This window comes from Chelonoidis abingdonii, chromosome 6, assembly GCF_003597395.2.
Source record: "Chelonoidis abingdonii isolate Lonesome George chromosome 6, CheloAbing_2.0, whole genome shotgun sequence".
Lineage (NCBI taxonomy): Eukaryota > Metazoa > Chordata > Testudines > Testudinidae > Chelonoidis > Chelonoidis abingdonii.
The window spans coordinates 67,949,153-67,974,367 of record NC_133774.1 but is presented as its reverse complement, the minus strand read 5'-3'; positions in this window follow the sequence as shown (position 1 = coordinate 67,974,367).

Genomic DNA, 25,215 nt, shown 5'->3' with positions numbered 1-25,215 from the left:
TCTTAATTAACATCAGAGTGTGATAAAACTAATAAACATGAAGGAACAAAGCAAATGTTTAATCTGTTGAATGCTTTTTGGTGTTGTTATTGTTATGAGTTACTCCCATTTCAATGATTTATTGCTTAGGAGCTTGATCCCCAATTACTTATGCACCCAAAACTCCCAGTGACTTCAACCAGGAACTTTGAGTCCCCAAGAAAAAATATTTAGTCCCCAAATTTGTTCTTAATCTCTAGGATATGTTGCCATATATTCATGCGGTAGCTTTGGCATGAGTTGTTTTGTTTCAGGGGATTGACTCTTTACCCACATCATTCCTTGCCAATACCAAAACATGGATCTATAAGGACATATCTAAAGTGTTTGTCTTTTATTTTAAAAATGCCTTCTCTTAATTACCCATTGTTTCTTAGAAAGCCTACTAATGCATGTCATTTAAGACAGCATTATTTTTGTGCTTCTGTCAAAGCCTTCACTGAGCTTTTAAAACCCAGAATGATGAAACATAGGCATAAGAGCTTTCAAATTCTACTGTCTTTTGCTTCCACTTGTAGATCTGAGTTTGTAACAGACATCTACTTTAATTGGCATACCATAAAATATAGAGATTTATGCAAACGTGTTAACTCTCTTTCCCGGTGCTGTTATTTAAAAGTTACTCTCTGAATATTTTTCCCCCATCAAACCCCAATTGCAAAAAGGCAAAAATTAAATATAAATTATCATGGTTAAATATGCTCATAGGACAAAGAAAAAGTAAATCAATCTTTTGAACTGAGGTCTTTAAAAAGTAGGCAAAAAACCCAGCTTTCTTAATTTGTGCAGAGAAGTGGCCTAGTTAATCAGCACTGATTACCCTCACATGGCTTTTCAGTTATGTTGGTTAATTAAAGTGCTTTCTAATGAACACTAGCCCAATTTTCCCCACCTCCTACCATCATGTGGCAGGGAGGCAGGGACATGAAAGGCATCTAAACTGGGATTCTTTCTCCCTTGAAAAATTGTGGCTGAACTAGCAGAGGCAGGAATGAACAGTTTTGCCTGTTTGCAGTGTTATGCACTCTGGTTATCTTTTCCAGATGTGAAGAAGGCCTCTGTGAAGCTTGAAAGCTTGACCCAGCCACTAACAGAAGTTCGTCCAATAACAGATATTATCTCACCCACCTTGTCTCTGAGTCTTGCTTGAATAATCTTTTATCTGCAGAGCCCTCTGGCCATCAGTGTGGGAAAACATTCATGGAGCAAGCATCTTTTAGCTGGAGTAATCATCATCATCATGAAGTGCTTATCAGAAAGGAAGACAAAATGCAATTAGGCTCGATTTACAATTGGACCAATAATTACTATTCAGATGTCTCAGCTGTATGGAAAATACATGATTGTGAGCCATGACTTTTTTGTTTGGTTGATTTTTTTTTCTCCTTTTCTTGCTCTCTTTTTCTTTTAAACGTTTATAAAATATGTCAGTCATGATGTAGCACAGCTGAATAATTGTCATAGAGTCGAATGCTTGCAGATGGTTAATGGAAACAGAAAATTAAATGAACAGCAGTAAAGAAACTCATGCAAAATTAAAGAACCCTATTGCAAATTTAAAGGGTCATTTGGTTTCATCAAAAATCAAATAATATGAATATGTTATTCTCTGCATGAAAGAGACTATGCTAAATTGTTTTGAGAGCTGAAAAATGAGGAATCAATGGTTTACTAATGAAATTTGTGAAAAATCATGCACTATTGAAATGCGCAGTAAATTGCTGGTTAGGAGCTGCAGAAGGAAGCCTGCCTTTAGAGATTGAATTTTGTTATTTATTGTTTACTTAAATTATTGAATTGAAGACAGGATTTAAAACAAGTTAGGTTACTACAAATATACAAAAAATGAGGATTAAACTAAGCATTTTTCCTTAGCCTATACAAATCAAGTGCAGTGTTTCAAAAATGATTTGACTGAGAACTGCTTATCAGATGAAAGAATCCCAAAGTTTCACAAGATATAATATCTCCAAAGTGCGGAATCAATTTCTACCAAGACTTGAAAGGTCTTAGAACTGTTTTATGAAACTAACCTCTCATCTGCTTGGCATATTTGAAAGATATAATTGATAAAACCTTTGTAAGGAGCAAAGTTATCTTTCTAGTACAAAACTAGATGTGAAACTGCTTAATAAGTATCACTTAGAAGTGGATTTAAGTTAAAGATTCTTTAAAATGGACAAGATTTCAAAGCATCATATTCTTTATAAGTTCCTCTTTATTTTTCATCATCCATTCTATTCTCCAGGAAAGTCTGAAGTCAATATCAAATATCTCTGTCCATCAGAGAAATGATTTTAAGTTCAATGGCTGTTGATGTCAAAGGAAAAGGGGGGAAATAGACATATTTGGGTTGTTATTGGAAATAAATCAGAAGTGTGTGTCATAGTCATATATTGTCATTTATATTTTTATTTCTGAAGAAATCCTGGAAGCTATCATTGCATTAGAAGACAGGCCATCCCTCACATGGATGAAAGGTCAAGCTATTTAACTTGACAACAGCTGGGGAAAAAATACTTTAGAAAAAGCAGAATGAAATGCAGGAATTTGATAAATTCTGTAAGTCCCAGCTTAGTCTATTTAAACATAAATTGTAATGTGTCTTATCTAGCACTAATCAGAAAGGAAAATATGTTGCAGACATATATTTTTTTCTCAGTGACACCTACTTCTGAGACTATTAAAGTGCCTGTGGTTATTCTTCTGCTGTAATTCTTGCATAGTCAGTTGCATATTAAACTGATGCAGAGATGAAAATATTGATCGTACTTCTGCTTTCAAGAAAGCACAAAATGCCTTGCTTAAATCTTTTTTGAATTGCTACACTAGACTAACTACCTAACAGAGTTAAAGATGAGAGCTTTTTTTCCTTTTTTTTATAAAACAAGAGTGTCCAATATAAAATAGCTAAGAAATGATAAATGTTTCATAGTAAATAAATTCTAAATGAGTATTTTGCCTCCCTGGATTTTACTTAAAGACTTAATGCCATTTCCTAAACAGTACCATCTCAGATATGGAAGCATCTTGTGTATTTTTTCACCAGAACTGTTCAAGTTACTCAATTTTAAAATGATAGATATATTGTACTTGCTATGAGAAATCAATCCCTCACAGTGAATAAATATGGCAGCATAATCCATACTATGTATATAACAGTAGTAGACTTTTGCTGACCCATTACTCTTTATGAATACATTTTAAAGGCAATATCTAGCTGGAGAACTATAATTTTGAAAATGTAATTTGTGATATATTTTTGGTCCCTCTGTTGGAGCTGGATTTTTTTCTCATGAGCCATTGTATTTTTCTGACTTCAATTCTACAGTAAAATTTATCTAAAAATATTTATTCTATTGAAATAAATAGTTTTATTTTATCAAAGTGGAGTGAAAACTGCTTTAATCTTGCTCTGTTTACACCATGAGAAAGCCTGTGTTTCAGTGCCTTCATTCATAGTCAGATTCTACATCTCCTTTGCAGGTGCACAGAGGGGAGGACAGAAAAAAGGATTCTTTGTGGCTGATTGCATAACCATATAACTGCCAGACACAAGGGCAGTCCTTGTATGCAGACGAGTACAGAGACTGCCCCTTCTTTAATCCTCTGGGTGTGGGGGGGTTCCTCAAGAGCTCAGAGAAGACTGGGAGTATTGGAGATCCTCAGAGTCAGGCACAAGGATATTGTTAAGAGCTGCTGTTTCCTAGCTCCATACCTAAATTTACAGAGCCACATGCACACAATATGGCTGAGAAGAAGCTCACCCGCTGCTCACCCCTGCCATGATCCTGGAGCAAGTTCTTCTCCCCTCTGCTACTATAAAGGAACAGATATTCTGTCTCCAACATTTTATATATACAGTATTTATTCCAAAGTTTGTGAGTTGATGTCTATTGCCATCTGCCAATTCTTGTGACTATGTAGCATATAGAATAAAAATGAGTCTGTCAGAAGACTCAATTACTATAGCTTGTGAGGAAATGATCAGTGCCATTGAACAGTGATCTCCCCGTGTACCAGCATACAGTTATTTAACTCAGATACAGCAAGGAACTGGTTTTCAAAGGTGTTGAGCACCTGCAATTCCATTTAAAGCCAATGGGGGTTCAAGTGCTCTACAAGTGTGAAAAATCAGGTCCTGAATTTTTAGTGACCTTCAGTCAAATGTCTTCACCTACAGAGGCCTAATATTAGCACATTCAACCATCAACTGGCTCACAATTTATGTGAGGTTTTATTTTTCTGAAATTGCCTATTTTTTTTGTAGGCCATTCTTTCTTTACAATCAAGGGCCAAAATTACCTAGGGCCAGACTCTGCTTTAAAACGTCTGGATTTTGCTGGGGATGAAGTGGAACCATACATCCACACTGAAGGACTGGAAGGCATTGTGGAGAATGCTATAAGATGACACAACAAGAGTGGGACAGAATAGGACTGGGCACACTATCCATACTTGTCCTATCCATAAAAAAGCTGCACTACAGACCAATTTCTGACCTTCACAAAGAAACACTCACTCAACATCAGTTGAAAAAGATAGGAGAAATTCAGCTAGAAACATAAAATGTTTAAACAAAAACTGACCTGGCACATTGAAGCTTGATTATTATCCTTAAGTGCTTTCACACAAACTGGGAATGATAGTTTTCCATCAAAATGGATGGAGAAGGAGAGCTGGAGAGACCTGCTGAACTGCTCATCTAAAGTTCAAATGCCACCATTATGGGCAAAATTTTATGCTATTTTAAATTGGCACTTCTCCACTAAAATCTATGGACCTAGCAGTTTACCTCAGCAGAGATTGGCCTACATGTCTGTTCAACAGCTGTTTGATACAGAAACAAAGTAGGTCAAATGATTTTATCCACTGAGTAGCAGGCCCTAAAAGAAAATAGCATACTGTACATCTGACATGAGTCACAGAAACACAAAGTGCACCAAAAAGAAACAGAATTGTTAAGCCTTATCAGGAAGGGTTACCTTATATAGAATACTACAGTTTTCTAAAATAAATCCGCAAATACTGTAATGACACCAGAATAAACTTTAGTGTTCGGGAACATATAATAATAATCATAATTAGTAATATAACCAATACTTTGCCCTTGTGTTGTCAGTCACCTGAAGATCTTAGAGTGCTTGACAAATATTAATTAAGCCTCAGAAAACCCCTTTGAGGAAGTTAAATGATTTCTAGGTCTCACTTTACCTTTTGCTGAAATACAGCCACCTCAGGTTGGAAAGCAGCAGCAGTTTAATGCAAAAAGCTAATATTAAAAAGAGATTAGGCCTGGAGTTAAAGAACAATACCTATCCAGTTGAAACTATAGGGGTAATTTAGGTAATCTTAGTTGAAAATCGACCTGGACACCAAGGTTAACAGTCCAACACTTCAAAAAGTGTCTGAGAACTTTTGTCATTACTAATAGTCAGGACCTCAGTTTGTCTAATCTACAAAAACTATGGTATTATTCCAGCAGCAGTAGAGCACCACCTACACCTTCTCTGTAACCCATTAACCCCTTTTTTGTTCTCCAACTACAGGGGTATTGTGGCGGGGTCTCTGGGCTGCAACTTGGACTGTTGGACCATTGAGTCCTCCAAACCCACCAGCGTAGGGTGCCTTTCACACTGTGAGGCACATGTCAAGCTATAAGCTTCTGACAGGCATTGTACTTACACAGACATCCATAGGCATGGACATACCCAAACGTGGTACATGAATGATCTCCCAGCCACTCATGAACTATCAATAGAGAGGCTCCAGCCAATTTCCCCCAGCTCCCCAGCCTTGCACCCCGGAAATATACTGTCTTGTACCACTCAGTGTTCCCTTGGACAGTGCAAACTCATTAATAAATTCATCACTTCTTCATAGGAAAATGGACATGCACCAGCCTTTGTAACCTGAGCTGAGATTAGTCGTTCTTCCAGCTGCTAGAAAGATCCTTGCTGTTCCATGGTTGGTCTGCTCCCATGGTGTACATGCCTTCTCTGAGAGGTCTCTGGGACAGTGGATTGGGCGTTGATGAGCCATTAATGTCCATCTGGCCAGTGATGAATCATTACAAATACCTTTGACTTAGGTGTTTCCAAGATCCATTCTCCTCTAGATGTTCCTTCCAATAGGTCTCAATCATAGAATCATAGGACTGGAAGGGACCTCAAGAGGTTCTCTAGTTCCGTCCCCTGACTAAGTATTATCTAGGTCATCCTTGACAGGTGTGTGTCTAACCTGCTTTTAAAAATATCCAGTGATGGAGATTCCACAACCTCCCTAGGTAATTTATTCCAATGCTTAACCACCTTGACAGTCCAACCTAAACCAACTTTGCTGCAATTTAAGTGTATTGCTTCTTGTCCTATCCTCAAAGGTTAAAGAAAACATTTTTTCTGATTCCTTGTAACAATCTTTTTATGAACTTGAAAACTGTTATCTTGTCCCCGCTCAGTCTTCTATTGTCCAAACTAAACAGAGCTGATTTTTTTTCTATCTTCCCCCACACACCACATTTTCTAGACCTTTAATCATTTTTGCTCTTTTTTCAATTTGTCTACCTGTTTCCTGAAATATGGCTCCCAGAACTGGACACTATACCCCAGTTGAGGCCTAATCACCACAGAGTAGAGTGAAATATTTATTTGTTGTGTCTTGCTTACAACTCTCCTGCTAATGCATCCCAGAATGATGTTTTCTTTTTTTAACAGTGTTACACTGTTGACTCATATTTAGTTTGTGATCCCCTATTGCCCCTGATCCTTTTCCACAGTTCTCCTTCCTAGACAGTCATTTCCCATTTTGTATGTGTGCAACTGATTGTTCCTTCCTAAATGTAGTACTTTGTATTTATCCTCATTGAATTTCATGCTATTTCCTTCAGATCATTTCTCCAGTTTGTCCAGATCATTTTGAATTTTAATCCTATCCTCCAACTCACTTGCAACCCCTCCCAGCTTGGTATCATCCACAAACTTTATACGTGTATTCCCTATGCCATTATCTAGATCACTGATGAAGATCTAAGACAGAACCAGACCCAGAACTGATCCTGGCAGAACCCAACTTGATATGTCCGTCCAGCTTGACTGTGAACCACTGATAGCTACTCTCTGGGAATGGAATGGTTTTCCAACCAGTTATTCAGTTATTAAATTCAGTGACCCCCTATGTAATAAACTTGCAACCCCCTGAGGGGTCCCAACCTCCAATTTGAGAACCACTGCCCTAGATGGAGGTAGAGAACTCAGGAAAGGTGTGCCTGAAGAGAAGAGTGGACAGTGAATTAAGAGGAAGCAAATCAAAGAGACCTGGGCCCATGGTCTGCTCCATTAAATTCCTTCAAGAGGGAGCAATACATATTGCTGGAAAGATAAATTCTAATTTCCATTATGGAACCTCATGTCAATTGCTTGTAATATCCTCAGACAAATTCCTTCTGAGCTGAAATTTTCCATTATTCATTTCTCATTAGAGGTGAATTTTTTTTGAAAGTTTCAAGAAAATCTTTTTCAGTGGGTTTGCATCAATAACTGAACCAAGTTAGTGTTTTCTAAACTAGTTGGTTTTGTACACTTTCTTGAAATCTAATGAACAAGCCAATTTGGAAAGGAGTTTGCTCAGTAATTTGAAAGTTAAGTTCACCTCCACACTTGCCCTAAGTGGGTTAATGTGAGCTAAGAAGGGGCACAGGGTGGGAGTAATTAATCAAACAGGCCACAGCTGAGGGGAATCAGGATACTTAAGTAATCCTCTGATTGAATAATGAGGGAGCACAGCTAAGGAGGAATGAGCTGGGCTGGGGTTTTACAAAGACAAGAAGTTAGCAGCAGAGATGGGGCTGCAGAGATGTAATCTGCAATCACTCCCTGGGAGAAGGGGTGTGTGTTTGGGGGCTACAGAGCCAAAGTAGCCTGGGAGGAGGGAGTTGGAGGCTGGCAAACCAGATAATGGGTGGAGTCAGAAGGTTAGGTAAGACTTAGGGAAAAGGCAGTAAGTTCCAGAAAATGGCACAGATCTTGGCTGCTGATTAGAGGGTCTCTGAGATGGTACCCAGAGAAGAGGGTGGGCTTGGGATTCCCTACCAGCCATTTGGGAAATGTCATGAGATGGGCAGTGAATGGGAAGACTGCCTGAGTCATTTATAAGAAGAGACTTTCATGCCCTGAAAGGGAAGGACACATGTGACTTGGCTGGAGGACTAGGTCACAAATGTAGAGTATCTTGCCTCACTGAGAGTCAGGAAGAGAAGGCAAGGCATGCCGCGAAAGGTGGAAAGGAGCTGTCAGACCTGGAATCAGCTAATCCCCAGAGCAAATAGCAGAAGGTGCACTAGCAGTGAGCATACCCCGTGACACCATAACATTCAGGAGCCAGAGAAGTGCTAGTCAGCAACTTATCTATCTCCTTTCTAAGCCTATGTTGTATGTGATCTGCAAACTGCAAGTTCCCAGTTTGCTATCCCACTGGATCCTGTTGCTGTAATGACTCCTATTATCCCTCTGAGAATTTATTCCTCCAAAGTTTGTTGAATAAGGCATCTGATCAAAATATTTATTTTCCTCCTGTTTGAAATTAGATTTTCCTCTAACTCAGATAAGGTAGTTTTTAAAGAGAAACGTGACTTTTTTTAAAGTACAAATGTACAGTAATTTCAAGTGTGCCCATATTTTTTGAGAGAAGCCTGTGATGGTTTCATATATGCACACATTTTGTGTGGTGAAATTGTTGGCAGCCTGACATAAGATGCATGACTTCTTCCTCAGATGAAAACTAGACACCCCTCTTAGGACTGTACCTTTGTAGGACATGGGCAAATCAGTTTTCCTACATATTTTTTGTAAAATATAGTCAATATCACCTGATGTGAAATGCCACAAAATGATTCAGAAGCCAAAATGTGAGCATTGTAGGTAGAGAGTAGCAAGTCTTTTTACTCAGTATATAACCCTGTATAACTCTGTATAACTGAGGTTTCCTGAAATGGAAATGACAGTTTTAAAAGACTGCTCAGTGTGCAGCTTTTTCACATCAATTCCTTTCTGAAGCCTCCCATGACTAGTTCTATTCATTTAATCACACTAACAAGGTATGGATAAATTTGTAAACCACTTTTTCAATCACAAGCCCAGTGATCCTTCAGATTTAGATTTCTTCACACACTGGTGTTTATAAGAGGTTTACAAAATGAGGCTTGAAAATACCTTAAGGCTACCTGGATGGCATTTATTCAGAATGGAGTGGATAATAGAAATAAACCTGTTTATTTGGAGGTAAATTCAAATGTATTCACCATCAGTCATTAGGAGGTAAGTTCAGTTGGGGGATCATAGTAATATCTCCTAAAGTCCCTGTTATAGAGCTGCCCGTTTCATTAGTAAGGACATCATCTGCTAAAGTATATAGAAAACAGTGATTTCTAAAGAACTGAGGTTGCAGTCTTTAATTTGTTTTAATTTTCCTGCTAAGAAGTTTCATGATAAATTTATCAAAACTTAAAAAAAATATCTTTAGCTTCTATAATTCTACAGCATTCACTTTGTGAAGGCCCAGGATTGTGGAATTTTCTCATTAAGGAAGATGAAGTAGCTGTAATATTTGGATGATATTTTGACCACTTGCTTTGCTATCTTAATTGTGTGGGTGGCATTTATTAGGGCCTTACACTGTGGCATTTTTGGTTTCTTGAATATGATCTCCAAAAGACACAAGATACATACTTGCAGGATTAAAGGAATCTATGAAGCACCCGCATGTGGACTCCCCCTGGGAGTTTCATTCAGGTTGATGCTAGGACAAGTAGAAAGGGTGGACCCGCAATTTTAGGAGCAATTGTAAAAGACTTTGTGGAGGGAAAACTTGTCTGATCATATCTGAACCTAAATTTTTATTTTTATTCATAGATTTCTCCATCTTCTAATGCTGAATTTTTGGTTGTTGTCTTGACATTTGCCCTGCTGACTCACAACTATCAGTAACAAACTATGGTCACAGACAGACAGACAGACAGACATCATAGTTATCAATAGCAGATGAACTTTGACCTTCAGCACCAAATGCACAAGACCTACCACTTAATCTAAAGGTATAATACTGTTAGCCATAAGTGTGTAGGGGACTCTCCTACTTTCTGGTCCTAGACATCATAGGGAGACATGATAACAACCTAGTCCTAAGCATCTCATGTCCACAGGAGTTCAAATACCACATGAGGTGCCATTCTGTAAAAAGTCATGGATGTCTACAGACATTGTTTTGAGCAGGTAGAAAAACAGAATGTCTTTTTTTGCTGGAGGTTTTATTTTTACAGGGGCCAGCCACTAGTGGAAGACACGATTGTTTGCCATAAGCCAGCATTATATATATATGCACTGTGCCAAATTATATTTACATTAGTGCCCACAATGTGCTCAGTTCCATACCGAAATTTAGGAAAAAAAAAATCTCTGCCTGTAAGAGCTTTCAGTCCACCATGAGTTCTGGACAAATGGTGAAGTTTTGAATTGAAGGGCTAGATACGATTTTTACAGATTAAATGGAGTAACCAATATACATTAGTCTTGTTTTGGTTGGTTTGCTCTCTGTTTGACTTTCTACTATATTCTGATGGTTCTCTCTCTCTCCCTTCACCCCCAGTTCGTAATTAGTTCTGGGTTGAATGTTGAAACCTGATTGTTACTATGTCTTGCAGATTGATTGGTTGAAGTACTATAAAACTCAGGCCACTTTTGCTTTCATAGTTTGTCTTTGGTTTTCCAGGGCTGTAAACAACCCTGTTGTTTATTAAATCTTAGAATGAATAATAGGATATAAAATAATACTGAACAAATTATAATATCATTACATAAATCAATCACATGCTCACACCTGCAAAACTGTGTTCAACCCTGGCCACCCACTCTCAAAAAAGATATATTGACAATAGTATCATTAAAACAGGTGAAAAAAATGTTTAACGGTATGGAGTGACCTCTGTATGAGGAGAGATTGAAAATACTGTGACTGTTTAATTTAGAGATGACACAGATAAGAAGGGATGTGATAGAAGTACACAAAATAATTTAAGATTCAGGTGTTCAGTACTTCCATTTACCCTTTTCATAAGACAAAGCAAGGGGATTTTCAATTGAACTGAAAGGCAAATCATTTAAACTTGCTGATGGGAAATGCTTTTTTTTCCCCCGAGAAAATAATTAACCTGTGGTACTCAGTATTACTAGTAGTATTTATGTTATGATAGTATCTAGAGGCCCCTAAGTAAGATGGGGTCCCCATTGTGCTGGGACCTGTACAAATGCACAGTAAGAAACAGTCCTTGCCCTGATGAGCTTATAGTCTTAATTGAAAAGATACGAAGGAAAAGAGAGGAGAAGTGACTTGTCTAAGGTCACACAACACATCTCTGACACTACTAGGAATAGATCCCAGGTTTCTCAAATCCCACTCTAGTGCCTTTTCCATTGAATGAGAACTGGTCGTGATTTTTGTTGTTGTTGTCAAAATGCTTTCTCTAGTGAAAAAATGTAGTTTCTGCAAAATCAAAATTTTCCATGAGGAACTGTCAATTTTGCTGAATTTTTTTCAACTTTCTTGATGGAAAATCAAAGCAATTGTTTAATTTTGAAACAACTCAAAACAAGTGTCTGCATTTGCCTGGGTTGACAACAGTGGCTCATGGGAGCTATAGATTAGGTGCCTCACACCCAATTTGTCTCTATCAACATGACTACATCTCCCATGATTATGAGACTCCCACAATGGACCATGGGAAGGTCCCCAGTGCAACATGGGAGATGTAGTTTGATCAAGGAGCCCAGACCCTAGGCGAAAGAGGAGGCATGATGTACATTAACTACGGCTCCCATGAGGCACCATGGGACTCTGGCAGACTCAGATTCATGTTGACCTTATTGACAGGGATTAGGAAGAAATTTATTTATGGAATGGCTATTTCTTAACTTTCCAATACAGGGTTTCTTGAACTTTTTTCTGAAGTATCTATTACTGGTCACTGTGTGTCAGGATACTAGAGTTGGGAGGAATTAGAAATCAGATCTAATATGATCATTCCAATGTTCCTGATGAAGTTGGTTTGTGGCAATACTTCTATTAACTAATGTTTTTCCTTCTCTGTTTTCTCCCTGACCTCAATGCTTGAAGTGAAGGGGATTAAATAGGGTCATAGAACTGGCAAATAGAGTTTTGAGGTGGATAGTTGAAGGGTGCACATCAAACTCTGTTTTACCAAAACTGCTACTCCCCAATTGTGATTGTGCTTACACACACATAACACACACTTTTTCAGACCACTTTAAATTCTGCCAATTTCTAGAGTCTGTAGGGTGTATCAATTATGTCAACAGGAAATAAACCTGTTTTCCAATCTTCAGTAGCTTTTTCTCAGAGAAATTTTATCCCCCAATACTTTAGAATATTAATAATAAAATTGGAAATAAATAGCAGAGGGAGGAAAAACAAATATACAGAACAGGCAAAGGAGAACAGAGATGTTTTCAGCTGAGATTTAAAATGAGCTGGAGGATCAAAATGTTAGTTACCCAAGGTAATTGTTCCATAACACAGGTGCTATAATATGGAAGGCTTTCACCCCATAATGACTACATTGTGTGGAGACTGAGACCAAGGCAAGTGCTGGATGAATGGAAGGAAAATAGAGAAAAGTAGACTTTGTGAAACACTGTTGATATTACAGACACGGAAGATTTCAAAAACCAGGAATGCAGCTACGAATTGGATCCTGAAACAAATGAGGAACCAGCAGAAGAATTTGATAAGGGTGTTGTGGTCATACTTTTTGTAATTGCAAGAAAACAAGTAATGCTCAGCACTGAGCACTATTTGTGTAGACATGAATGGTGAGAATTTTGGTGCTTTTAATGCCTATTGTTTTAAAATTATGGCACAATTCTCCTTGTAGATCCATCAGGCAGATATCATTTCCAATTTCCTGCTCTCCACAAATGTGCAGAACTGGTGACAAGATCTTTGTATGCAGAGAAAGAATAATACCAGAGTTGTGATATGTTGTGCAGATCTGAAAGGAGACTTTTGCCCTTTAAAAGATTTGATAATTCCATCACTATTATTAAAACAATAAATCACGATCCCGAAGCCTATGAGTCCTTATTTATATTCTTGGCTGAGATTTTACTTTTCCTCTTAACCTTCCTGGCTATTTGTCTTGATACTTGCTACTACTGCTCATTTCTGACTCCCTTAATGATGTGTTCACAGAGTGCTCTTTTGCCATTGTAATACATTTGTGTCAATTTCACTTTGTCTTCTGCAATTTATATGGAATGATGGTGGTGGTGATGATTAGAACTTGGGTCACTGTATAACATAAGAACAAATAAATAATCCTTAATAAAACACTTCTTAAATTTCCAACAGACAAAGCAAATGAATGAGCCCAATAGGAAAAAAAAAAGGGATGTGGGGGAAGTGATATCCCAACAGTCCTTGCAATAAATAGTACCTTTTGAAATAAAGATCTCTCAAGATATGTTTTTAAAAGGAAAGATGAACTGAAGCAGATGCCTGAATGGAGCAAATTCCACCTCCTTAGGCTTTGTCTATATTAAGAAAATTTTTCCTGGCGTAACTAAATTGATCCACAGATAAGGCCTTGGAGCCCTGAGCAGCAAGAGTATATTTGACCTGTCCCTTGCTACTGCAGAGTTAATTTCTTCCTGCCTTTTATGTAGCTATAAAATGAGCAGGAGGAGAGAGAGACAGGAGCCTTTACAATCTTGTGCACGCTGCATAAGGGCCAGGCAGAACTGTAATCCCTATTCTCTGCTCAAGACCTGTTTGTCTTACTTTTCCAAGCATATGTGGTGCTCTCTTGGGTTGTGGGGACAGTAAATGACAGGTAGAAGGTGGAGGTCTATGGCTCACCTCCTTCAGAACCAGCTCACAGAGTTGGACCAGTGCATGGGGGGAAATAAGCTATATTCCATAAAGCAGAGGTTCGCAAACTGGGGCACCCCCTCCTCCCCAATGGGGTGTAGAATTTATTCTCAGGGGAACATGAGAAACTTTAGGGGAAAAAACTTACTGCACACATCTAGAGCTGGTTGGCTGGGGAGTGGCGGCTGCTGGCTGGGTGCCCAGCTCTGAAAGCAGTGCTGCTGCCAGCAGCAGTGCAGAAGTAAGGGTGGCAACACTAAGCTGGGAGTGGTTGCTAGCCCTTTGGAGAACAGAATTAGAATTCGAAATGACCTTAATAAATTAGAGAATTTGTCTGAAATCAACAAGATGAAATTCAATAAAGGTGAATGCACAGTTCTACAGTTAGGTAGGAAAAATCAAATACACAACTATTAATTGGAGACTAAAAGGCTAGCTAGAGGTACTGCTGGAAAGGATTAGGGGTGACAGTGATCATAGACTGAAGATGAGTCAACAATGTGATGCAATTGTGAAAAAATATCATTTTGGGTGTATTAATAATTGTGTTATGTGTAATAGGTAATTGTCCTGCTGGTTTCTCAACTGGAGTACTGTGCCCAATTCTGGGCACCACACTTTTAGGAAAGATATAGACAAACTGGAGATAGTAAAGAGGAGGCCATCAAAAATGGGAAAAGGTCTAGACAATCTGACCTATGAGGAAAGGTTAAAAACAACAACAACAAATGGCTGGATATGTTTACATTTGAGAAAAAGAAGACTGAGTGTGGGCTTGGTAACAGTCTTCAAATATATTAAGGGCTTATAAAGAGGATGGTGATTAATTGTTCTCCATGTCCCCTAAAGGTGAGATAAGAAATAATGAGCTTAATCCACAAGGGAGATTTAAGTTGGACATTAAGAAAATCTTTCTAACCATAAGGATAGTTAAGAACAGGAATAGGCTTCCAAGGGAGGTTTTGGAATCCCCATCACTGGAGGCTTTTAAGAACAGGTTAGACAAACATCTGTAAGGGATAATCTAGGTTTACTCGGTCCTGCCTCAGTGCAGGGATCTGGCCTAGGTGACCTCTTGAGGTCCCTTCCAGCCCCACATTTCTATGATTATCTTAACTGGGCAGTGAATTGGATGTTATTCAAACTCCCTCCCCTTCACTGCCCTTAGCAGTCTTTACAGGGAAAACATTGATAATGGAACTGAATCTGAAGAAGCTTGATCTTGAAGGAAAATTTGGTACCCACAAAGTTACCTCCATCCTTCACTGTGATTGGTCCTTGTCTAGCTTTGTGTCTTATAATCTTTACAGATGCCATTTTTGGTTTCCTACATTTTCTGTCCTTGTATTAGAGTTCCGACATATGCTATTCATTACCTGGTGTGTAGTATCCTTCAGACTTAACTTTGTGTAGTATCCTGTTCCACACTGTTAGTTAGTAATCATATTTTACAACCCTCATGAATCCCTTAAGAGCTCCTAAAATTTTTATATCCCGATCTTCCCCAACATACTGTTCTTTATTGCACCAAAATTCCAGTCCGATATGCTGCCCCGGTGACATACATTGACATAAGAAAACTCAGGAGGCAGAAGCATGAAAACGTTTGCCCTGTTCATGAACTGACACATATGAAAGATAATCCACTTAACCGACTTGAAGAATTCACAAATAGTTTGGTTACGTCTCATTTTTAAGTCAGTCATTTTGAATAGTTGAATACATTTCCATCTTCTCCCACCCCTGTTGGTGGGAAAACGTTATTCAATTTTTTAATATTTTTAAATTTTCTTTTTATTTAAACATTTCTGGGAAATAATATATAAAAAGCAATGTAGTTTCCACAGTAATCAAGTTTAGTCATTGTGAAGCGCAAGATAAATAACAATGATGTATAGACAAAAACAATTTAATTCACAGCTGATTAATCTTATTAGTAAAATTATATCTTCATGTGCATCTAAACTGGTACCATTCATTTTCAATCATTTTTTATTACTGAAGTGGCCTGGAGGTTTTTATAACTGCTTTTATAGCATTTTCAGGAAATTTGTCTTCCCCTGACGTCATATTGACATTTTTTACCTTTGCTCTTGTGGTTTAGCTTATGCAGTAAGAATAAATATAATAGTCACTATATTGCTGTGTTACAGTAATATAAACCGAGTGCCCCCATTCTGAGCTGCATTCCACTCTGTACATAATTGAGAGTCACTGTCAGGGCCGGCTCTAGCCATTTCGCTGCCCCAAGCACGGCGGACCTCCCGCAGGCGTGCCCCTCGCGGCATGCCACCCCAAGCACGCGCTTGGCGCGCTGGGGCCTGGAGCCAGCCCTGGTCACTGTTATTTAATATAGCTTTGTTGTTTTATTTGCTAGTGCACTATGAGAACAATGTGCTGAAGGAATCAGAGTAAACTTTCACTTCCTATCCTGCAAATTCAAAACCTGAGGTTTTCTGTTTAGCAGAGGTAGGCACTAACACTTTAAGTAGCCAGAGTAACAGTGACAGCAAACTAAGTTGAGGAAGTCTAATCTCAGTTTTCTTCTCAAAAACAATGAGTAATTGATCCACTGATCTGTGTAAGACTGGTGTCCTGTGTAAAATAATTCTAGAGGGCTAAATTAGCACTTAATAGCCATATTCTACTAGTAAAGGGCCAAATCCTACTCATGTTGAATAGCATTTACTTCTGTGAATAAGGATCACCACTTTTCTGATAGACTTTCAGTTCTTCAATGAATTTTTATTATTAAGTTTCATCCTACAACACCTAAATACATGAAAACAATCAAATCCTTCTGGCATATGCAATGTTACTGAACATACAAAAGACCATCTCACTGATTGTCTACCTCTAACATACAGACATTTTTGGAAGCCTAGTACTAAAACCTAAAATTACAAATGATAGGATGCACTATTGCAGTTTCAAGTTTGTAATTACCTGCAGCAAAAAAGTGTATTTGCTAGCTTCACTAGAAGCAAATGTTAAAATATAAACTAATGTCTAACATACAGATCCATCTATCCGGTGAGAGCTTGTCAACGGTAGTCTAAAAAAAAAAAAAAAAGGGAGGGGGCATTCCTGTTTTTATTGACTCACTGTATAGCTGCATGGAATAAAACACTATTCTGACACACACATAAGCTTACAAGACTTTAGCACCAGGTGTCATAGGTTTGATGAAGAATGTTGGATGTGACTATTGTTATTCTATCAAAAGAAAATGAACCACTAAAGAATGGATCTTTTGACTTTTATCTTATCTAAAGTATATTTTGTCCTCAGTAGTTCAATAATTGTTAATACTATAAATAGACATGTATACAGTGCTGATTACTGAAAAGGAATAAAGTTTGATGAAGATTAGATAAAAGGATCTTCCACTGAAATGAATGGAAAATGCTCCATGTTTAGCTCCACTGGTTTGAATAGGCCTTTAGTGTTTAACTGTTAGCATTGTATCTGCATCACCAATGAACAGAAAAAATCTATAAAAGTATTTCAGTGCCACATAATTTTTTTTTTATTTTTTTTTTAGATGGCTGGTGTTTGAATCTTATATGCTATAACAGCTTAGTGTCTTTCAGTACTGAAATACATTCAAATAATTTCAAAAGTTTTGGAGATCTCAATCTTATCCGAACACCTTTGGTTTGGAAATCCCTTGAAAACAAACTCTGATTAGCTTTGTAATGTTTTCTGGGTTTGGTCAAATCAGAAATAAGCTTGAGAGTAATATCTTTCATAGTATTTATCATTGGCAACTCGGAGTAAACATAGGAATCCAAATCTCAGAAAAGATATTGTCAATTGTTTTTGAAATTTTAGAGAAGGCTGAGGTTGATAGTTCCTGTATATGAATCAATGTGCCTATTTCTGCTAACTACTGATGGGTTGAACCTCCTAAATACTGGAGGTTGGATTTAGATCAAGTTCAAATAAAATAACTGATTGGAACCTGTTTCATCTAGAAGTCAGTCTAAAACTCTCTTGAGCTCTTTGACAGAATTTCCAGTATTATTTAGATCTTGCCAAGACATAAATATTATGAGAATGACTTGTAATATTTCTATTCTAGTCAAAAACATAAAGTGTAAAGGCCTAGAAAACTGGGAGATAGGGTGTTTATGGAGGAAGTTTACAAAACTTTTCTGAAAATTTCACAGTTCAGGCTCTGGGTGAAGATTTGTATCTGTTTGAATTTTACATAACCATTTTGTCCAGGCCTTCCAAAAAACTGCTTGCATCAGGATTTCCTGCCCTTTCTTAGTCCCTGCCTAGTGCCCTTGCTAGCCTTAACCTTTCTGGTTCTTTCTAAGTGTATGTTACACTGCACAATACTTCCGGCACAGTGTCATATACATACACTGTACACGCCCCTAGCATGGGTATAAATAGCAGTGTAGATAGTGAAGCACAGCTTGGGTGACCAACGACCTTACACACCACCAGTTCAGTATAGATATACGTTACAATACGCAGTGTAACAGACCTGAAGAAGAGCTCTGTGTAAACTTGAAAGCTTGTCTCTCACCAACAAAAGTTGGTCCAACACAATACAAGATATTACCTCACCCACCTTTAAAACCTTACAGTGGCAGTTGAATTCCTTTCAACTTGTTTCTGAGAAAACCTGAACTCTTTGTAGACAGGTCCACAAACTAGGACATGGGTCTGCAAGGCCTGAGACAGCTGATGTTCTCACAGTGACACTGAGAAGCCATGCAGGGCTACTGCTAAGGAGCCCATGGAAAGTAGGGGCTACAGGAAATACCATCCTAGGGAGCCAGAATGACAGTACCCTGAGGCCTTCTGATTGGTCAAGTGCCATATTTAACCCCAGGGGTTGCCCTAGTAAGTTGTCTGGGAAATTACACATACTTTGGCTGTGACTTCAGGCTGCCTTGTCTCCTGATCTCGGGTCTCCAATCTCAGCCTGACTGACACTGATTTCTGCTTACTGATTTCAGTCTGGCACTACCTCTGACTCTTGCTTACTGAACCTGCCGCTTGCGATTCCTTCAACTACTGCTCACACACTATCGCCCCTCTAGGTCAGACTGCCTACACCCAGTCCCTTACACTTTGGCTGTTAGTAATGATCTATGTGTCTGGCTAGGTAATCACATGGCCCATCTGAGTATCTCCCAAGCATTTAAATCTAAGGGCTTGGGGGACCATGATAATGAAGAAATGCTCTACTACACTACATAAGAACATATGAATGGTTATATTGGGTCAGACGAATGGTCCATCTAGCTGAGTATCCTGTCTTCCGACAGTGGCCAATGCCAGTTGCTTCCAAGGGAATGAACAAAACAGGGCAATCATCAAGTAATCCATCCCCATTGTCAAATCCCACCAACAGTGAAAGGCTTAAGGACACCGAGAGCATGGGGTTGCATCTACGTGTCCATCTACTTTGATAGTAGTAGTGTTTAAGGCATAGCCCTGAATAAGAGCAGGTATTATACTCACTGTCAAAATTGTCTTTACATTTAAAAAACAATGTTTAGATAAAAATGAACCTTTCCAGTTTCTAGATTCCTGACTATTGGGTTGCTACTTTTTTAAATACTGCTACTAATAATAATTAATAATCAATAGAAAATTGCTTGTCATTCCTATTTAAGCTTGCAAAACTGCAGCAGGAACTCTGGAAGGAACTGTGCACACAATAACTCTGCTACAGAGATGTGATGACTGGTCACCAAAATGGAGATCCAAAATTTGAGGCCCCAAATGATGTGGGAATGATTGTTATGTCACTACAAACTACATAACACATTGTTATGCTATTCTTTGTTTTGGGCACCAATTTCTTGCTATTGCCCTCTATGTCATTCAAGGTTTGCACATTACTCCGCATCTCTTACTGTACATATCTTCATAGATTCTATATTCCTTGCGTATTATCATACCATCAAATTTTTTGAATAATCTCACTGAGTAATCTCTGTTACAGTAATATATAATTATATGGTAATATATATATATAAATAATATATCTTTGTTTACACAAAAAAAGATTAAAAAACCACTTATTAAATCTCTCATCTCTTCTGTACCTGAAGTACCATAGAAATTTCACAAATGCAAAAATAGGAACCATGAACAATTTGCTCTGTGTTGTTTTTTATTTTTTAAGCCAGCCCAGTATTCAGGAACCCATAGACTAGAAAGCCTTATTTAAAAAAAAATAAAATAAAATTAACACAGTTCTCACAGTGTCTACAATAAAGTGAGAGGGAGAGCACATCAGATGAAAGTAGGTCAAATCGTAAAGTTAGAAAAACCTAACTTTTTTATACATTTATTTCCTTTTTCAGTTACATATATTAATTCATTTAGAAAGATGACTTTCAAGGAGATTAGGAATAATGCCCCTTCTGCTTCTACTTTCATTACAATGAAAATAATTTGACCTCTAGTAAAATAATGTTGTGAGATAACTTATGATTCAGTCCTTAATACTTCTGTACGATTGGAACATTTTTTTTTTGAATAACTAATCTTGTTTCAGTTCAGTTGTTCACAGTAGCAAATACCTTCTTTAATTAGTAAATTAAAAACAGGTTTTCAGAGCTCCTTATCTTCCTAGTTTTGTTATCCCATCTGTGCATGTCTTGAAAAGAGCTAAGATATGTATAATGCTAATTAATTTTGTACCACACTAGAGCTGTTAAGCCAGGTATTCAAATCCTTTTCCCAATTCAAATGCATTCTGAAGCTTAAAGTTATTACTGCTAATGAGTAATTTAATTTACTTTAATTTAATTAAACTATATTTAATTCAGTTACATGAAGGCACTCTAGAAGGCTTTGAAAATACATATGATAATAATATCCATGGATTTAAGGAAAATATTTTGTTGCAAATATTGTTCATTACATTGTAGAATCAGAGAAGGATAATGGTTCCTGGGATCCTCAAGCAGCTTCTGGAAAAGACTCTGATTAAAAACAAACCACAAACAAACAATGAAGGGTAAAATTAACATATAAAATATAATTTCTGATTGAACAAGAAAACCTAGATGACACTTAAAACTTACAGCTACAACAATATCAATAGAGCACAATAGAAGCAATTTTCTAAAAGAATACATTAGAGACAGTAAAAAAATGAAAACAAAACTTAAGTACGTCAAAGTCTGTAGGCTTTCCTCAAAGTTCTGCATGAATTATGTATAGCAGCAATAACAAATGTAGACATTTGTTATTAACTTTTCAGCACACACACTGTATATGGACTCACATTGAAGGGCTATACATATGCATGTGAAAAATGTGTACTTGTTTTTCATGTTTAATGAAAGTCTGCATATTTTATTCCTCAGAAGCAAAGAAAACTCAATGCACTTGTGAGCTGCATGCGTAATTTGCGTGTGTTGGCTAGTGCAGAGTTCTAGCTTAATGTTCTCTTGGTGTTACCTTTCCCATTCTACTCTACCCACTTGAAGAAAATCTTACTCCCAAGGATACTCGAAGCAGCCTCCGGATAGGTTTGCACAAGGAACAAGTAAACCTTCACAGTGTGTTCAATAGCAAATCCTGCCTTCCAAAGGATACCTATTTTTTTCATATCCCCATTCCCTTCTTTTCCACATTATCTTACTTCCTAACTCCTCCTTCTCTCCTTTTTCCAACGTTTCTCCTACTTGTTTTCTGTTGTGTCCCTTTTTCTTGTTTTCTTGCAGACCATTACTTCATTTTTTTCTCTTCTTTTCCCTGTTCGTTTATGCCATTTACCTTCCCTTCCTCTTATCAACTCTATTAACTGTTCATTCATCTTTTCCTTTTTCTTTTCACTCTGTGCTATCATCCTAATTTTTCCTTCTACATTATTTTCTGCCCTCTACACCATTCACATGGCTACACAGGGTTATGCAACATGATGTCTTATATTATTAAATTATTGCTCTCCGTGTGTCTAGGCTACCCAAAACTTACATAAGGACAGTCCCTGTGTCAAAGAGGTTAAAGACCATACAGCTCAAACACTGAACCTAGCAACCTGCTGAAATGAGAGAGATGTGCAGGTTAGGGAGAGATCTTCCCCCAAGGTTTTGAAGAAAAAACCAGTTGGTGGAGTCTATTCCAGTGTAATGTTGTGATTGGCTTCTGCAAGCCCACTGTTGGCCCCCAGTGTGGTGAGTGGAAGAAGGATCCATACAATAAGTAGTGGATCCTGTGGCCTCACCTGCTTCTTCTTTCCTATGCACCTCCGCATGCTGCTAAGCTCGAAGCTTGCCTGGATCATGGCCTGGACAACACAGGAAATGTGCACCATTTGTATGGTACCCTCCATCTTGGCCTCCCTGAGAATGGTGCAGTGGAACCATATTACAGGCTTACAGCTGTGGAGGAAGGGGTAGATTTTTCCATAATTTTTTTTTCCATAATGCACTAGATTATTAGATGAGGGCTTGTCTACAAGATTGGTTAGTAAGCATCAGGTACACCACTGTAGATTTACATTCTACCTTGCTATGCACTGACTGACCACTACAAATTCTGTAGAGCCCTTTGACAGTAGTGCTATTTCTGTAGTGCTATTTGAAACAACAGTACATCAAAGTGCACTATGGAACTTTTGATGCGTGGCAGCGGGGTCCACACAGTGACTTAGTGTATCTCAGGCTAGTGCGCTGTAGATCCATACCCTGGTTTGCCCTGCACTAAGTCTCTGTGTGAACAAGACCCTAGTCTCAAAAGGATATTTATTCCTTTGGGGTTTTATGTGTGAGTGCATGCACACACAACCTTACTTACTTCTTTATTTACTTACTTAGAAGATTGACATTGATTTGCTTTGTGGAAAAAGTTTATTTCAAGGAGGGGGTTGATTAAAGAAAAGTTGGCCACCTATCACACAAAGGACAGCATGGAAGACGTTGCAGGGACCAGAGTGGAAAAAGAAAACAAAAGGATTTTAAGGAGTACAACACGAATGGAATGGAGTAAATAAAGCAGATATCTAGGCATTTTGTGTAGAGCCTTGAAGGTGAAAAGGCAAGAAGTCAGCAGATTGTTTGATGAGAGGAAGATGATTTTATATGGTCTGAGCGGTACAAGAGGAGATGCTGGGAGGCCAAAGAGGAGCAGGGTATAGTACTCATGGCACCCAGAAGAAAGTATGGGTGTTGCTAGACACACTAGATTGCTTTTTTTGATTAAATACAAAAGTAGAGGATGCAGGCAACTCTGCAGATATTACACCTTTGGATTTCAGTAGATCATTCAATATTGTCTCACAAAATATAACTTTCAACATTAATTCGAATTGAACTGGATATGAATACTTGTGGGAGATAGACTGAGAAGTTCTCTGATTTAACAAACAAAGATTTGTAAGAATAAGTGGTAATATATTGCATTGAGGGTGTTGGTGAAAAGACCACCGGGGCACCAAATTGTTGGGGATAAACCACCACTCTATTGAATTTGAATCAGATAGCCTGAGGCACCTTTATTGATTACAAGTGTGCGCACCCAGGGAGAGCCAGCGGGTCACCCTAGCAAGGGTTAAGCTGCTCTTCCTGTTACAAATGTTACTGAGCTTATAAAGGTTAAAACCGCAAAACGTCACACATTGATACAGCCTTATTTGGAATATAATGTTGATAACAAGAAAGCTGACCAATTAATTCTCCATCTATGGAAAAACCCCAATTTTCCATCTATGGCTTTTCCTGTTATTGTCTTTGCCAGTCAAGTCTGCGGTTTGACCATTCTAGCACTTTTTCTGTAGTCTCGACAGCAGGCTCAGCTGTTATAACTTAACAGATCTCCTGGTTCCCCTTTATCCAATTCTAGTTTCTCTTTTTGGGGCCCTAACTACATCTTTCTGCCTCAGCATGCCCTTTGTACAGAAAAACAAGCTAAGCTAAGGCTCTAAATTATTTTTGCTCAAAGGCCTAGGGCCTAAGACAATTGGGGGGGGGGGTTATTTTCCCTATCAAGGGAGGTGTCTAGGGATGTAATGCAGGGGTGTCTAACAGTTCCTTTTTTGACATCTGTATTTGATACTCTGGAATGCATATCCAGGATCTATATGATGAAGTGACTACCATAGTCAAAGCCAAATGGGACTACCGCCAAAAATTTCCAGTAAATGTTGCCCTGCACCAAGTTTCAGTGTTGAGCCTTTTTACGGCTGTGGCTAGTATGGCTGTAATAAGTAAGAATATACATATAGAATGCCTTGGATTATGCTTGTCGTTGATGACAGTGATATGTGTGGAAGATTTAGATCCTGAAAACCAACTTTGAACAGTGGCAACACAGTTTTGAGCAGGTGGGACTTGGTGGAATGTTGGTAAGACTGAGGCTTTAGTAACTGAGGGAGAAGAATTATCATAGGCAGAGAGCTTAGAAAGGTGAAAGAATTTAAATATCTAGGATTGTTGGCTTCTGACAGTGGTGTCCTCCTGAGTGATGCCTAACATTGTACCAAAGCTGCTTGGTGCAAATGGAGGGAGCTGACCTCAGTTCTCTGTGATAAAATATGCCAATAAAGTTAAAAGGTACAGGGTATAATACTGTATTATGACCCATTCTAATGTATGAAACAGAGACCTGGCCAGCCACAAGAGAAGAAACTGGGATGCTCTCCACTGTGGAAATGAAGATATTCAGATAGGTAATAAAATGAGATTGTGAGGGGACTAATGTGTGTTGCCCCACCGAAGACAGGTTGAGGATGGTTACATTATGATGGCATGGACATGTCCAGTGGAGAGCTGAGAATTATATTTGTAGGATGGCCTTTGCAATGGTTGTGGATGGAAGATGATCACGGGGTGAGACCAAGGACTAGGTACATGGACCAAAATTTCAGCAATCCTTAGAAAGACCGATTTGTGTGACAGCCAGGTGTGTAATCATGAGTTTTGGCAGACAGCTATAAAAGTTGCTGACCCTGAATAAGCACGTGGAAAGGAAGAAGAACAGAGATTTGATCCTCTGTAGAAGAGCCCTAAAAGAGTTCATTAGCCCTAATTTCCCCATACAAGAACACTATTTTAAAATATGAAAATAATGAAATCCTTAAGTTATATTAAAAGCAGCAGAGAATCCTGTGGCACCTTATAGACTAACAGACGTTTTGGAGCGTGAGCTTTCGTGGGTGAATACCCACTTCGTCAGACACAGGTAGTGGAAATTTCCAGGGGCAGGTATATATATGCTAGCAAGCAAGCTAGAGATAACGAGGTTAGTTCAATCAGGGAG